This window comes from Chrysemys picta, chromosome 16 (assembly GCF_011386835.1).
Source record: "Chrysemys picta bellii isolate R12L10 chromosome 16, ASM1138683v2, whole genome shotgun sequence".
Taxonomy (NCBI): Eukaryota; Metazoa; Chordata; order Testudines; family Emydidae; genus Chrysemys; species Chrysemys picta.
In genome coordinates, this window is record NC_088806.1 from 8,039,304 (window position 1) to 8,056,250 (window position 16,947).

At 51.1% G+C, this 16,947-nt stretch overlaps 1 protein-coding gene and 1 non-coding gene across 2 annotated transcripts in view; one reads left to right on the top strand and one right to left on the bottom strand.

The window, feature by feature from the left end:
• LOC101951859 (zinc finger protein 501-like) overlaps positions 1-16,947 on the bottom strand; it is a 425,990-nt gene that overhangs the window by 276,096 nt on the left and 132,947 nt on the right. The gene's annotated exons all lie outside the window — the stretch shown is intronic.
• Positions 5,151-5,224, top strand: TRNAT-AGU (transfer RNA threonine (anticodon AGU)). Its single transcript has one exon. It is a non-coding gene; the product is annotated as a tRNA-Thr (tRNA).

Genomic DNA, 16,947 nt, shown 5'->3' on the forward strand with positions numbered 1-16,947 from the left:
GGCTGAGTGATTTCGGGTGAAGGAAGGGGCTCTGGGTTTGGGGGGACTCAGGGCTGGGGCAGGGGTTGGGGTGCGGGAGGGGGGCAGGGCTCTGGGTGCAGGCTCTGGGGTGGGTCCAGGGATGAGGGGCTTGGGGTGAAGGAAGGGGTTCCGGTTTTGAAGGGGGCTCAGGGCTGGGGCAGGGGATTGGGGAGTGGGGGCTCCCGGTCAGCGGCGCAGCGGGGGTGCTAACGCAGGCTTCCTGGCTGTCCTGGCACCGCGCACTGTGCCCAGGAAGCGGCCAGGAGCAGGTCCAGCTTCTAGGTGGACGTGCACAAGCGGCTCCGCGCGGCTCTTGCCCACAGGCACCGCCCCCCAGCTCCCATTCGCAGCACGGTGTCAGAACAGGTAGGGACTAGCCTGCCTTAGCCGGGCAGCGCCGCCGACCGGACTTTTAATGGCCTGGTTGACGGTGCTGACCAGAACCGCTGCGACCCAGTGGTTTCCATTCCGCAACCCAGGACTGGGTCACGACCCGCAGTTTGAAAACCACTGCAGTAGGGCATAGCGCCACCCTGTGGGCGTTTCATTTCCGTCCCTAGTTTCACACAGAAACACAATTTCCTTTGCACAGATCCATGAACAGCAAAAAACCTCCCTGTGTCTCTGGTCTGAGCCAGGGCATTCGATTCCAGTGAACCTTCTCTCCTGCAATGGCGATGGTCAGACAGAGGGGACGTGGCACCTGCATCCCTGCCAGGGAGATATTGGCTCGGCTCTTTCTTTCTGCTGCTGTTGTTAGTCCATGAAACATGAAGGGTGGAATAAAAAGCTGAGTTTACTCCATGGTGAGGAAAGAAAGGAGCCACCAACCCCTGGCAAAGCTCAGTGCCTCAGCGAAAACCTGCTGCTGCTATTGCAATCACTGATGTGCTGGCGATATGACGGGAAAGGGACTGTCTGAATTATCAAGGCAGGACATGGACAACAATCTACAGCAACGTCATTAACACAAACACACTCTCATCCTGCTCCAGCCGGAAAGGAAATGGGCAGGAATTCTCGCTGTTCAGCCATGAACACCCGTACACAATGGCACGGTGTGTTGTGGAACCTGGTCTGAGGAAACAATTGGAAATGATCAGTGAGAACAGAACTAGAGTGTAGTGAAAAATATGCCTAAAGCAGGTAGTTGTGGCTGAGTGGTTAAGGCAATGGACTAGAAATCAATTGGGGTCGCCCCACACAGGTTCAAATCCTTCCAGCTACAGAGGAACTGGTGGTTCTTTAGTTTCAGTGCCTGAGCATCTTTGCTGTTAACGGGAGCTAGGTCTTGTCTCACTGTCAGGCTATGTCTACACCACAGAGCTATGCCACTCTAGTTACAGTGTCTTAATTAAACCGCTGTTGCAAGTCCACACTCTTCTTCTTGTGTCACCAGAGCATATCCATGCTAGCAGCTCTTGCATTGCCACAGAGAGCAGTGCACTGTGGGTAGCTATCCTGCTGTGCAACTGGCCGCAGGGTGCTTTGAGAAAGGTTTGCAATGCCTCATGGGCCGGTACAGCATCACATGATACAGGTTTCTCTATCCCATTGTTCCATGGGCCTCCTACTAGATTGCAGCTGCTTTTCAACTGCAGTGTGCATGACGGGGCAGAGACCATGTGGGTGCTGGGGAAGAGGGAGTGTGTCGGCACGCTGTCTCTACGTTCAGACAGCTGCTGGAAGCAACCAGGCAGGGGAGGGGGACAGCCCCGACATCAGCCCCCGCTTCCCTCAATGGCACAGCTCAGCACAGCACAGCACAGCAGTCTCTCTCTCTCTCTCTCTCTCTCACACGCTGCTGCCTGCCTAGCTCTCGGGTGCTGGAAATGGGAGGTTAGAGGGCCATGCCCCAACCACTTTTTAGCAGCTGTAAGGATGAATGACGGAAGGGGGGACAAAGCGGAGTCTTGGGGGGAAGAGGCGTTCTGTGGGTGTGGCCTTGGGGGAGGGGAGGGGTGGGGTCTCAGGGAGAAGGGGTGGAGTGAGTGAGGGGCCTTGGGGAAAGGGGCGTTGTGAGAGGGTGGGGCCGCAGTTCAGACGCCGGGGGCCCCCCCACTGTAAGGAAGCTCCTGCCCCGGCTCTGTGTTTGCAGTGCGGGGGAGCCGCATTCCACGGCAGTGATTTGCTCCTGGATGCCGGAGCAGGGCAGCAGGCTCAGCTGTCAGAGCTTCCCGGCGCGATGGACGGGGAGGGGCCCAGCCTCTGTAGCAGGAATGCAGGGCAGCCAGCTCACGGCGGGCATGTGGGATACTGGTGGAGGCCAGTTATGGTGATATAATAACCAGCAGCGTCTACACTGATACTTTCTTGCTTTAAGTTTGCCACAAAAAGCTCTCAGCCTCTCGTCGAGGTGGTTTTATTTTGTCACCAAACCAGGACAGTTTTGTCGCCAGACGTGGCATTGCAGGGTGTTCACCTGCCAAAAGCTGCCGATCGCAGGAGCGTCATGTGAACATGCAAAACCGATTTTCTTATAGCGCTTTCTGACTGTCGACAAAACTCTGTAGTGCAGAGACGGCCCTATTGGAATCACTGATGTGCTGGAGATATGACTGGGAAAGGGACTGTCTGAATCATCATGGCAGGGAATGAACAATCTACAGCAATATCACTAACCACAGACACACTCAAATCATGCTCCAGACCGAAGGGAAATCATAAAATCATAGAATATCAGGGTTGGAAGGGACCTCAGGAGGTATCTAGTCCAACCCCCTGCTCAAAGCAGGACCAATTCCCAACGAAATCATCCCAGCCAGGGCTTTGTCAAGCCTGACCTTAAAAACCTCTAAGGAAGGAGATTCCACCACCTCCCTAGGGAACCCATTCCAGTGCTTCACCACCCTCCTAGTGAAAAAGTTTTTCCTAATATTCAACCTAAACCTCCTCCACTGCAATTTATACATAGATTCATAGATTCTAGGACTGGAAGGGACTTTGAGAGGTCATCGATTCCAGTCCCCTGCCTTCATGGCAGGACCAAATATTGTCTAGACCATCCCTGATAGACATTTATCTAACCTTAAATATCTCCAGAGATGGAGATTCCACAGCCTCCCTAGGCAATTTATTCCAGTGTTTAACAACCCTGACAGTTAGGAACTTTTTCCTAATGTCCAACCTAAACCTCCCTTGCTGCAGTTTAAGCCCATTGCTTCTTGTTCTATCCTTAGAGGCTAGGATGAACAAGTTTTCTCCCACCTCTTTATGACACCCTTTTAGATACCTGAAAACTGCTATCAGGTCCCCTCTCACTCTTCTCTTTTCCAAACTAAACAAACCCAATTCTTTCAGCCTTCCTTCATAGGTCATGTTCTTAAGACCTTTAATCATTCTTGTTGTTCTTCTCTAGACCCTCTCCAATTTCTCCACATCTTTCTTGAAATGCAGTGCTCAGAACTGGACACAATACTCCAGTTGAGGCGTAACCAGCACGGAAGAATGACTTCTCGTGTCTTGCTCACAACACACCTGTTAATGCATCCCAGAATCACATTTGCTTTTTTTGCAACAGCATCACACTGTTGACTCATATTTAGCTTGTGGTCCACTATAACCCCTAGATCCATTACTCCTTGGGCAGGAACTCTTGCTGTTCAGCCATGGACACACTTACACAAGTGAGTGTATTGTGGAAGCTGGTCTGAGCAAACAATTGGAAGTGATAGTTCAGTGAGAACATAGCTATGGTATGGTGAGAGATAGCTGTGAATGAAATAGTTGTGACTGAGTGGTTAAGGTGATGTACTAGCAATCCCTTGGGGTCTCTGTGCACGGGTTTGAAGTCTGCTAATTACAGAAAAGCCAGAGTTGTGGCTGCTGCAGTTTTAGTGCCTGAGCATCACTGGTGCAATCTGGAGCCTGGCCTGGTCTCACTCTCAGGCTAAGGCTGCCCTTAAAATTCTACAGCAGGTGAGTCCAAGGAGTGCACTGCAGGTATATTTGGGCCTGCTAAGAAAGAGGAGTGGTGAAGGGGGACGTGGATAAATGTTCTGTGGTGTCAGATCTGGGAACAGAACACTGGGAAACAGACTCTCCTGGCGTGTAGAGCTATGGAGATGCCTGCTGGAAACTAACCCCAATGAACATTGCACTGCCTGCATTTCGGACGTCTGGTCTCCTGATTTCTGCCTGCATGACAAGAACCAGGGGAGGGGGTGAAGGGAAAGCCACCTAACAGACACTTGGTGGGTAAAGAGGAGATTGAGGATCCAGCACCCAGTGGTGCCTGGCTGAATGTGTCTCCTCTCCCCACAGCTTGGTCGATCTGCTGAGGAAATGGAGAGGACTGCCTTTGCCTAGCCGTACATTGCTTGCCAAAGAAACTGGTCTTTCGGTGACAAGTGTTGAAAGGAGGCACCCGACAAATGTGGAGACAAGAAAAATGACCCCATCACTCAATTTGCATCTGTGGCTGTTGAAGCCAGAACACAAAGTGCTAAATACTCTATGGCAATGGCTATCAGAAGAGTCTCTGCCAAAGCCTTTTTCCACCATCAGGGTCTCTCTGTGTACGGAGCTCCTGATAATGTGATGTCTGTGGGCAGTGGAGAACTCTATTTTGGCATCTCTTTGTCTCTTTTGTGGTGAACATCTGCAGTGGCTGTTAAAAGGCGTCTAGATAGTCATCTTTGGGAAGAGCTGGCTGAAGAGCCTTCCTACTAACCAGGAGATCCTGGCTTGGCCTGCCAGTTCTTCCTTGCTGAACCTAGCTTGTCTGTTCGGCTCCTTTTTTTGTATCTCTTCTCATAAAAAGAAAAGACCTCGCAGCGCAATCCTTGTGCTTGTTCAAGACAGAGAGAGCCTTCCTTGCAACTAAGTCTTGGAAAGAGGCAAATGAGAAGTCTGGAGCTGATGAAAAGGTTACCACGACTCAGAATTAAGCTGAGATTGCTGCGACTGAAACTCAGAGCACTTACTAACCACTATATGATCCGAGCAGCTGGTGGGAGAAGCTCATGTTAGAAGCCCTCTGTCAACTCAGCTGTGGTTTTCTGTGCACAGAGAGCCAGACACCGAAGGTCTGCAAGTCGTGAGGGAAATGGGGAACAGCTGTACTTTGGAATTTGAAGGTGTTGTCTTAGACCATCAAGTGGAACAATTGCAACCAAACCCTTGAGGCAGGCACTATGGCTTAGCTGGCTAAAGCACCTGCCTAGTAAACAGGAGATCCTGGGTTCAACTTCCAGTGGTGCCTTGTTGTGTGGCTTTTGTCTCCTCGGCTCACATTTTCCTCTGTCTTTCTAGGACACAGAAGAGACTTCTCTTGGCAATCCAAGTAATTGCTTGCTAAGGAAAAGGCTTCTTTGGAGAAGAGCATTGGAAAGAATCAAATCGTAAGCCTGGAGTTGTGGAGCTCCCAGAAGTTATTAAGGGACAGAGACTCCTCAATGCCCTAGTAACAAGGGTTTGGGGTTCCCTGAGGCCAGTAAGGGGGTCACTATGTCTGCCTTATAACCCTGGGTGTCAGGTCACAAATCTAGGGGCTTGGCTACACTTGCAAGTTAGAGCACATTAAAGCAGCCCCAGGCACCCTAACTACTGACGTGTAATGCTGCTGTTGTGCGTGTGTGTGAGACAGGGGGGTCTGCTGCTGTCTGAACACACAAGACAGCATGCTGACACACTCTCAGGCCCCTAAAACACACTGTCTCTCCGCCCACGTACACACAACACACTCCCTGTCACACTCCACCCCTGCCCCCTGTTTGAAAAGCACGTTGCAGCCACTTGCACACTGGGATAGCTACCACAATGCACTGCTCTCTGTGGCGTTTAAAGAGCTGCTAATGTGGCCACTCCAGTGCGCTTGCAGCTGACAGTGTGAACACACGGCAGCGTTTTCCCTGCTGCGCTCACCGAAGGTTGGTTTAACTCCCAGCGCTCTACATCTGCAAATGTAGCCAAGCCCTAAATTTGCCAGACCAACCTAACTAAGTAACTGCCCTCCACCATCATTTGCAGTGAGTAGGGGCACGCTGAAGCACACACCACACTTGCTGGCTCAGCCTTGAGCATGCTGGGGTGGCCACCTCCCCGTTGATGAGACCTGGTACCACCATCTTCGTGGAGCTCCAGTCTGCCCTGCTGCCATCCCTGTCTGTGTTGTCTTCTCTAGCAGTTGACTGGAAGGTGCGTGTTGGCCCCATGCCATGGAGCTATGTTGTCTCTAAGGGCGAAAGCAGGAAGAATGGTGCCTTCATAACCCACCCAATGTTCCACAACATCATTAAGGAAAATATTTCTCAATGAACGTTCAGTAAAAGATCAGAAACAGCCAGTGTCTGCATCAGTCTACGATCATTGGTATTTTCTTTAAATTTGCCAGACCAACCTAACACCTACCACACATTTGAACCTCTTCTTTTCACACCCTTGCTCACAGGGCCAGCTTTAAGCCGATTCGGCCGATTCCCCGGAATGGGGCCCCGCGCCTAAGAGGGCCCCGCAATGTCCGGGTCTGCCGGCGGAGCGGGAAAAAAACAAAAAAAAAAAGCCGTGTCCTGCTTCTCCCCCCTCCCTCCAGCTTTTGCGCCGCCATACAGCTGATCACCGCAAGCCTGGGAGGGAGGTGTGAGGAGGAGGAATGCAGCGTGATTGGGGAAGAGGCGGGGCCAGGGTGGGGATTTGGGGAGGGATCCAACGGGGCAGAGAGGGGACGGGGCTGGGGGCGGGGCCAGTGTGGGGATTTGGGGGGGATCCAATGGGGCAGGGAGGGGGCGGAGTCAGGGCAGGGGGGGCGCAAGACAATTCGCGTCCCGGCGTGGGGCCCTGCACCTGCTAAAGCCGGCCCTGCTTGCTCATTCTCAAGGTCTGCTTTGTCTCCAGACAGATCCATTCTCTTTCAGAACAGTCTTGCTCTTTGATGTGTTGGAGTAAACACTCCTATTCACTCTATTCTCAGAGAAACACTAGTATTAACTGTTTGCTACTGATGGGTTTAGAAAACATTTGTCGAGTAGAAGATGCCATTTCTGGGGGATTGTTCCCAAGATGCAGTACTTTGTGTTCAAACATCTCCCAGCTTCCTTGGTAAAAGTAAGACCAAGGTTTCTTTGCAATATACAAGGAGAAAGTAGCTTTTCACCCCAGATGGGACTTGAAACCACAATCTCTGGCTTAGGAAGCCATTACCTTATCCATTAAGCCACTGAGGCCCTGAAGAGCAATTGTAAGAGGGCTGGAAATTCCCTCTCATAATTGCACATTCCTCACATTCACTTGGAAGCCAAATACCCCCTTTATGCGCCTTAGAGAAATGTCTGCATCCCCTGGCAGCGAGGCAACTGGACAGGTTGCTGACACAGCTGAGCACCACCTTTCTGCCAGCCATCTTTAGAGAAGAACCCCACCCTAGAGTCCCCCATCCCTCCATCAGCACCTCCACGTCTGTGGCTCTGAGTGGCAGTAGGATGATTGGGGGAAATCTGGGGCTGGAAGGGGGTACGGTCAGCCTGTAAGGAGTAACCAGGTGGGGCAGACCCAGTGGGAGGCTGTGGGCTGCTGGTCGGTTGTTGGGATCAGAGCTCTAGATCAAAGCTGCACAGCGACCTGACACCCAGGGTTATAGGGCCTACATAGTGACCCCCCTACTGGCCTCGGTGAGCCCCAAACCCTTGTTACTAAGGGCATTGAGGAGTCTCTGTCCCTTAATAACTTCTGGGAGCTCCCCAGCAGGCTGCGGGCGTCAGCCGCCTCCTGCCTCACAGGTTAGACTCTTGGCGCTGTGCCAGCCGCCCCCTCGCTTGCAGTCCCAGTGTGAGAAGAAGGAGGCCTGGTGCTGGCAGAGGAGGGTTTTGATGAACTCGTGTTATGGGCCCAGCACGCTTCCTCTGTCACTCTGCTGGCTTTTCGTAAGCAGCACCAAGCGGCCCTGGCTCCAGACTAGTGCCCTGCGAGCTCTGGCACTGGTAGGAAGCGGTGCAGGGTGCTGGGCAGTGGCCCTGGCAAACCAGCTGCTGGTTGGTGTCTCTGTGGTATCCTGGGTCAGTGAGTTCAGCTGTTAATGGAAAGGAGGGGGTTTCTGCTCCCCCAGGGATGCCACTGAAGGCTCCTCGTGGGCTCCTCAAAGTCTGCTGGGAGCCGTGATGTCCCCCTATTGCCACCTCGAAGGCTCCCTCTTGGACACAGTGGGGTCACCTGCTGGCTGGAAGAGTGTGGGGGCCGCACCACAAAAGCCTGTTTCCGAGCAGCCACGCCGGGGACTTGGGCTTAATCCAAGTGCAAAATCTTCAGTTGTGCACGTTTTGCTCCCTTCCTGCCTCTGCCCAGTGGCGTAGTCAGGATTTAAGAGCAGGGAGAGCAAACATAAAAAAGCCGCTCCGTGCCCCCACCTTTGGCTGACTCCTCCAGACCCATCTATTGCTAGGGCCCTGCAGGCACCCGGGAGCCCCCTGCATGCACCCTGACACCCCCCACCGTGCTCCGGGCCGGGCCGAGCCGCTGTGGGGTCCACATCCCTTTAAGAGTGGGGCTGGGCTGAGCCGAGCCGGCAGGGGGGTGGCTCCACTCCCGACTGCAGGCTGATGCCGGAGCCTGGGCTGAGAGCCCCGCTGATCTCCGGCACCAGCTCCGGGCGGGGCTTTGCTGTGGCTCCCCCCAGGCCGGGCCATCCCCTTCACCTGCACAGTAGGGGCGGGTTGCATGAGGGCAGGACCTGATGCCATCTGCCTGGCGGACCCTGGGGTGCACCGGGCGAGATGGGGTGTTGCGGGGGACATCGGGCAGAGGGATGGGGCACTGGGCCCCGGGACAAGCACCCAGCACGCGCTTGGTCACTCACCTTTCCATCTGGGCCGAAGGGGAGGGACTCTCCGTCTCTTCCCCGACTGTGGAGGGTGCGAGGTCCCGCTGGGTCTCCGCGGCCTCGCTTGGCCTCAAGGAGGCAGTGGCTCCGTGGAGCTGGTAGTCCGGCCGGGGGGCTGCTGGACGCCCGCTCCTCCATCTCTGCCTCCCCCCAAGCACAGAGCACGCCAGGCGTGAACCCCATCCCAGGTTAGCCCCCTGCTGGGGCCGAGAGCTGAACAGGCCTGGCAGGGCAGTGCGGGGGCTGCTGGAGCCTGGAGGGGGAAGCTGGGGAAGGGGTGTCACGGCCTCAACCCCCTGGGGCTGCCTGCCCTGCAGAGGAGGCAGAGGGGTGCAAGCCGCAGCAGGACCCCAGCCCCCCAGGAGAGGGGATCTGGGGCCAGCCTGGGGAGGCAGGAGCAGCCCCGGGGGTGCTGGGCGCATGCAGGGCAGAGCCCCGGGAGAGCCCCAGCCCTGTGGCAGGCAGTGCTGCAGAGGAGGAGCCCGCGGCGGGCGAGGGGCAGCTGGCGGGCAGATCCCCTCTCCCCGGCAGCTTCCTGCTTCCCTCGGCCCGGAAGCAGGAAGTAGACGGAGAGAGGGAAGCTGCCCGCCAACTGCAGAGCGCTCGGCTGCCGAGCCCTGAGCCGCCGCAAGAGGCAGCTGCGGCAGCGATGTTGGGGCCGCGTGGGGCGCGACGGCCGAGAAGCTGGTTCCTTCGCTCCTCTGGCCGCGCCTGCCGCCCCCCCCCCATGGCTCCTCCGGAGTCCGGCCGTGCTGCCCCCCCCACTTGCCTGCAGGACTCCAGTGGCGGCCCGGCAGGTGCCGCTTTTGAAAAATTTACTGAGGGGAAGCGGCTGCTTCCCTTGAACCCCCCTAGCTACGCTACTGGCCTCCGCCCAAGCGGCAAGCGAGAAACGGACGAGACACGCCGGCTCAAAGACGCCTCCCTCCCACTTCCCTGTTTGCTGCACGTAGTCCTTGGCCTGCCTCATGCCTCATCAGGGAAGGGCGGCCATGCTGCCCAAGCCTGAGTCACGTCTGCAGCCTGGCCCGCCCCGGCTGATGGAGCGCAGAGCCACGCGAGTCAATGGCAGGTCGAGTCGAGAGCCTCGGCTCTTTCCCCTGACAGCCACACAGAGCTGCCTGGCATCCCGAGAGCCTCCCTGGTGTTCTCCCGCAGCAGCCGCCTGCCGGTGTGGGTGGGAAAAGGGGACGAGGAAGCACTGCTGCCTCAGGCCGGGACAGGAGGCCCTCACCATGCCCAGGCCTGCCTCTTGCCTTCAGCCCAGGCAGCCAGAGGTGCCGGGGAGCTCCCTGGCAGGCTGCCGCCTCAGCCACCTCTTGCCTCATGGCTTAGGCTCTTGGTGCTCTGCTGGTTGCCGCCTCGCTTGAAGGGCCAGAGCCAAAAGAAACAAGCACGTGTCTAGCAGAGGATGGTTTCAATCCATCGACCTGTAGGGTATGGGCCCAGCACACTTCCACTGCGCCACTATGCGAGCTTTTCGCTTACAGCCTCTAGCACCCAGCCTCCAGCATCCACACTAGCGCCTTGTGAGCTCTAGCGCTGGCAAGCAGAAGCGCAGGCTGCTAGGCAGCAGCCTTGGTAACAGCAGACATGTATCTCTGTGGCCCAATGGGTCAGTGCGTTTAGCTGTTAACCAAAAGGATGGTGGTTTGAGCTCCCCCAGGAATTCCAATAACCCCTTACCCCTCAAGACCTGCTGAGAGCCTCAAAGGCCCGTGTTTGCCACTCCAAAACCGTCCCTCTTGGCCTTGGTGGTTTCAGCTGAGGCCCGAAGAGTGCACTGGATGCGACTCAGAAACCCATCTCCCATGCCAGAGGCTCAGGCTTAATCTTCAAGGCCGAGCGCAAAACCTTCAGCCGGGCACGTTTCACTCCCTTCCCGCCTCCGCCCAAGCGGCAAGGGAGAAACGGACAAGACACGCTGGCTAGAAGATGCCTCCGTCCCACTTCTCTGTAGGCTGCTGTGATGTTATTAATATGAAGTGGGACTGTATAGATCATTGTTGCCACCACTGTTATATATTTGCAGCAAATATTGTACAAAGGTTATCATGGGAGGTGTCTATGACAAGGTTATGATTTGCTGGTTATCGTTATACTAGCTGTATGTGGGTACCAATTTCATATTTGAAGTCATGAATATGGGCTATGTACTTGTATCTAAAATGTATTTGATTCCGAGTAGCCTCAGTGATGCATTTGGTCAGCTTCTTGAGAAAGGACTATTCTCAGTAGGTGCCCAATCAAGAAACACTTAACTGACAATGGACTTTGGGAGACGCCAATCCACATCTGAGCTTTCCTGGGAACTTTCAAACTAACATGTAAACAATGGCGCCGGCCTGCAAACTGAGTCATGCGTGGACATGTGATTTGCCCATGTGACTCCAGACTCCATCTTGCTGCTGTGATTTTCCAAGGTCAGTGTGAGGACCAATCCTATTCAACTTATTCATAAATGATCTGGAGAAAGGGGTAAACAGTGAGGTGGCAAAGTTCGCAGACGATACTAAACTGCTCAAGATAGCTAAGACCAAGGCAGACTGTTAAGAACTTCAAAAAGATCTCACAAAACTAAATGATCAGGCAACAAAATGGCAAATGAAATTTAATGTGTATGAATGTAAAGTAATGTATATTGGAAAAAATAACCCCAACTATACATAAAATATCACGGGGGTTAATTTAGCTGCAACTAATCAGGAAACTAGTCTCAGTGAGACCAGAAACATGGCTCAGGAGGGATTAGGCCAGAGTCCTTTCCTCCTCCCTCATTCCCTCCCCTTTTTTTGAGAAGATTCACAGCAACAGTTTTCCCTCCAAAACCTGAACTTCCTCCAGTTTTGAAAATGGGGAGAGAAGCAAAGTCTGTCGTGATTTCATATCAGTAATGGATAGAAAGTTCTCAGCAGCCCCTGCCAGCCTTTCAGAAGTCGGGCGGGGTCATCCCTGGGCGAGGCTTCTTTAACAGGAGAATGGATGGCATAGACGAGCCAAATTTTGTAAGACATGTCCATGCCCGGTGACTGGCAGATAATGGCCAATAGGGACCCAGCCTAGAGACGACTACATCTCAGCACTGGGCGAAACAAACCCTCATGGAGACCATTCATCATGGGGGTTTGGGATACTGCTGGTGAACATGGTGAGGGGAAAGTGAGGGGCTAATACAGTAGCATGGAGATTCTCAGCCACTCTGGGCACAGCCTGGGCAGCAAGGAGCCAGGCACAGACTGAGCCCTCGTCCTGTGCCCCCTGAGGAAAAGAAAAGGGTCCAGGCAACTGTCCTGTGAGCAGCTGGGAGACACTGTCATAGAAATTCCTGTCCGTTCCAGCTGAGGAATAAGGAGAGACGGACACAGCTAATCAAGCAAGGAGCCCCGGGATGGGCGATCCGTTTATTTCAATTGCAATTGGGTTCGAGCTCATAAGTCAGCAAAAACAAAGAAAACACTTACACCAAAGCATTATATGCAGTTGACTATGATAATCTATCGCTCTATGATTGGCCAAAATTTGCTATCATTACCATACCTAATTAGCAAGCTACATGTATCTGCCCTTCTTATGACCCCTTATTGTTCATCTACTTGCCCCCCCCCCTTGCGTTATTTTGCAAACCAAGCAGTTAGGTATCTACAGGACGCAGGCACAGAAAGTTCCATTGTCTCCAGGTTTGGAGTTTGGCTACATTTCCTCTCGAAGGAACTTCTTGAGTTAAGATATAGCATAGCTGTGCTGTATATCTTCCATGTGTACGTGACAAATTTGCCCCCTGGCAGTTAAGCAGAATAATTTTATATCAACACCGTTCCCCCAAACAGGGGGAGGCCTCTGGCTTTGGTGTGTATTAAATATGGGGCAAGTTACTTTCCTCAACAAACATTTTAATGAAGATAAAGGGGGAAAGAAATGAGTCTCAAATGAGAGGAGAAAGTTGACCATTTAATTCCCTGCAACCTCCAGGATGGAGAATGACTAAGGCAACAAATTCCCTCCAAAATAGGAGGACTTGCTGCAACTAAACATGGGAACGTCTCCAACACGAGATGCTTTTGAACAGACATTTAATAATGACATGGAAAAAGACAAAATCTGACAGCTGATGTCTATGTCTATCACTTAGAAAAGTTAGATGCCTGCAAGTCACCAGGGCCTGATGAAATGCATCCTAGAATACTCAAGGAGCTAATAGAGGAGGTATCTGAGCCTCTAGCTATTATTTTTGGAAAATCATGGGAGACGGGAGAGATTCCAGAAGACTGGAAAAGGGCAAATATAGTGCCCATCTATAAAAAGGGAAATAAAACAACCCAGGAAACTACAGACCAGTTAGTTTAACTTCTGTGCCAGGGAAGATAATGGAGCAAGTAATTAAGGAAATCATCTGCAAACACTTGGAAGATAATAAGGTGATAGGGAATAGAACAAATCATGTCAAACCAATCTGGTAGCTTTCTTTGATAGGATAACGAGTCTTGTGGCTAAGGGAGAAGCGGTGGATGTGGTATACTTGGACTTTAGTAAGGCATTTGATACGGTCTCGCATGATATTCTTATTGATAAACAAGGCAAATACAACTTAGATGGGGCTACTATAAGGTGGGTGCATAACTGGCTGGATAACCGTACTCAGAGAGAAGTTTTTAATGGTTCTCAATCCTGCTGAAAAGGTATAACAAGTGGGGTTCCGCAGGGGTCTGTTTTGGGACCAGCTCTGTTCAATATCTTCATCAACGACTTAGATATTGGCATAGAAAGTACGCTTATTAAGTTTGCAGATGATACTAAACTGGGAGGGATTGCAACTGTTTGGAGGATAGGGTCGTAATTCAAAATGATCTGGACAAATTGGAGAAATGGTCTGAGGTAAACAGGATGAAGTTTAACAAAGACAAATGCAAAGTGCTCCACTTAGGAAGGAACAATCAGTTTCACACATACAGAATGGGAAGAGACTGTTTAGGAAGGAGTACGGCAGAAAGGGATCTAGGGGTTATAGTGGACCACAAGCTAAATATGAGTCCACAGTGTGATGCTGTTGCAAAAAAAGCAAAATGATTCTGGAATGCATTAACAGGTGTGTTGTGAACAAGACACGAGAAGTCATTCTTCCGCTCTACTCTGCGCTGGTTAGGCCTCAACTGGAATATTGTGTCCAGTTCTGGGCACCGCATTTCAAGAAAGATGTGGAGAAATTGGAGAGAGTCCAGAGAAGAGCAACAAGAATGATTAAAGGTCTTGAGAACATGACCTATGAAGGAAGGCTGAAAGAATTGGGTTTGTTTCGTTTGGAAAAGAGAAGACTGAGAGGGGACATGATAGCAGTTTTCAGGTATCTAAAAGGGTGCCATAAGGAAGAGGGAGAAAACCAGTACACCTTAGCCTCTAAGGATAGAACAAGAAGCAATGGGCTTAAACTGCAGCATGGGAGGTTTAAGTTGGACATTAGGAAAAAGTTCCTAACTGTCAGGGTGGCTAAACACTGGAATAAACTGCCTAGGGAGGTTGTGGAATCTCCATCTCTGGAGATATTTAAGAGTAGGTTAGATAAATGTCTATCAGGGATGGTCTAGACAGTATTTGGTCCTGCCATGAGGGCGGGGAACTGGACTCGATGACCTCTCGAGGTCCCTTCTAGTCCTAGAATTGTAGATAAATCTCTGATAATTTTCATATGACTTTACATTGTGCCTCTTCATATAACCTTGTGGTGGGTCTACCCACGTGTGACCTCTGTTTTCATGGGACTTTGTATCAAAACCTCATTTAGAAACTTTACATTGCCCTTGGTATAATATTATAGCCCCTAAAGATAGAATAAGATAGAAGAAAAATTTCTTTTTGCTAGCAGTAGAACAAGAGCTCTCCCCTCCCCCCTTAATCAATTGCCCTGTTGAATGAATGAGGTGTGGATGAGCAAGGCATGGAAGGCAGCACCTCCAGAGAGCCTCGACTGTTGGAGAGGGGCTGGGAGCCAGACCCAAGGACAATAAAACGTGTCAAGTGGGCTCATTAAAGACAAGCAGACATACCGACGGCCTCGGGGGTTAGAAGCAAGCACCTTCTTTTGGAAACACCCTCTTTGCAGCATTGGGACAACACTCAAAAGAAAGCAGCACAAAGGACCAATGGACACAGACACAGAGTTTGAATCTGGTCTAGATTTGCATAAGAGGAAAGCTGCTATAAAAGTGAGGTGCCTTGCAGAGGACCCCGGGTCTCGTCTTGTCAACATGGGAGCATCGATCCGGATCGGCAGAAGCCCGGCTCCACCCCCTCCCCCATCTAACTCACCTGGCCAGTGAAGTTAAGGGGAGCAACTAATTGGTAACAACAAGACGGAATGGGTTTGTGTGTGTGTGTGTGTGTGTGTGAGCGTAAGTGTAATATATTATATGCATATAATACAGTGTTAATGAATACATGTATTACTAATAAATGTGGCGTTCTGCCTTATTCCCCCTGAAAAGATCCTGTGCAGTACTTTAAGTACAACATTTTGGTGGAGAATGCGAAAGGGGGAGCAAGCATAAAATCCACAGTTATTATAAAACTGGTGTGCACACCGCCAGCTTTAGCAAGCCTGGCACTATAGGAAAAAGAGCGTAAACTTTCAGTTAATTAACCAAACTCTGAAGGATATAGGAGTTTAGGTATAAATTGTGTTCATGACTGAGCTAAAGAGGAGAACTTAGTGTTTCTCACTCTGATCCGGGGAAGGATTAACCAAACTCTAAAGGATATAGGAGTTTAGGTTTAAATTGTGTTATAGAGGTACATACACCCTCAGCCACAGCAAGACTGAGCTAAAGAGGAGAACTTAGTGTTTCTCACTCTGATCCGGGGAAGGATCTAATCCGGGGAAGGATTTGTATAATTGGTGTATGAACCCTCGGTGGTAGCAGACCGAGTAATACAGAGGGAAGCTTAGCGTCTCTCCCTCTGGCCCAGAGTGGGTTAAAATCATAAAATACAGATCTTGTTCTGTTAAACCAAACTCTGAAGGATATAGGAGTTTGGGCAGTGTAGTGTGGTTTATGTTTGTTTGTTTTTTTGTAAGTAATATTGTGGTAATTTCACAATTTTAAAGAAAATGTTTAAGGAATGGGACCAGGAAGGGTGGGGGCTAGTTGGAAAGCCCACCCTCCTTGCTAAATTGGTAGTGGAACAAGGCTTGTGCCCATGGAAAGAAACTTGTTTATTGGAAAAAGCAGGATCGGGCCCAGGCAAGCAACAGATAGAGAAACTGAAAAACAGGTTGGGTACAGAGAGTTAAAACAGCACTCTCAAATCTTACAGCAGCAGTAACATCAGGAGAAGAAACATTTGAGACCCCAGAAGGGGGCAGACCTTTGGGACCCCTCTGGAGATTGGGAAGGGGGATATTTGAAATATTTGGGTAAATTCCTCCTCCCAGGGCCAAAATGCCATTGAAACAGTTAACAACAGTGCCTGCTTCTGCCTCAGATCTCCAGGCCATGGCAAAATGGCTGGAGATTTTAAAACAGAATTTTTTTTCTAGATAAAGTGTTAACGCCCTTTTACTGAGAAAAAGGGAGGATTTACACTCACAAGAAATGCACCACTTAATTAGCATTTGTGCAGCCCCAAGTACCAAACACACTGTGGCAGAGACCAAGCAGGTTCTGCCAGGGTGAAAGCACTGTGCTAATTTGTTTCCAAGCTTCTATCTTTCAGGATCTGAATCAGAACATCAAAAGAGCTGGTACCAGCTGAAGAGTTATAAAATACCATGGTTATAGTGTCATGACAAAGTCTGTGTTCAGTGTTCTGTGTTGCATGTTCTGTGTCTGTCTCTAATGGTGTCCTGTGCTAGCATTGGGTCCAGAAAAAGAAGGGATACTACACTAGACAGGGCAAATGTCTTTTCCTCTCTCTACTTCCCCCATGTCCATCCAATTTATCAATCACCCCTTGTGTCCAAAAGACTTTGGTTCCCAGTGCATCAGGTTTATTTGTTGTTAGGTTCTCTAATAGTCATTTTGTTGTTAATTTTTGTTATTAATACATTTGTATTGTTAGTTACATTTGCTTGTATTATTATTAATTCCACACTTTCCTCTATGCCCTCTGATTCTTCTTCCCGA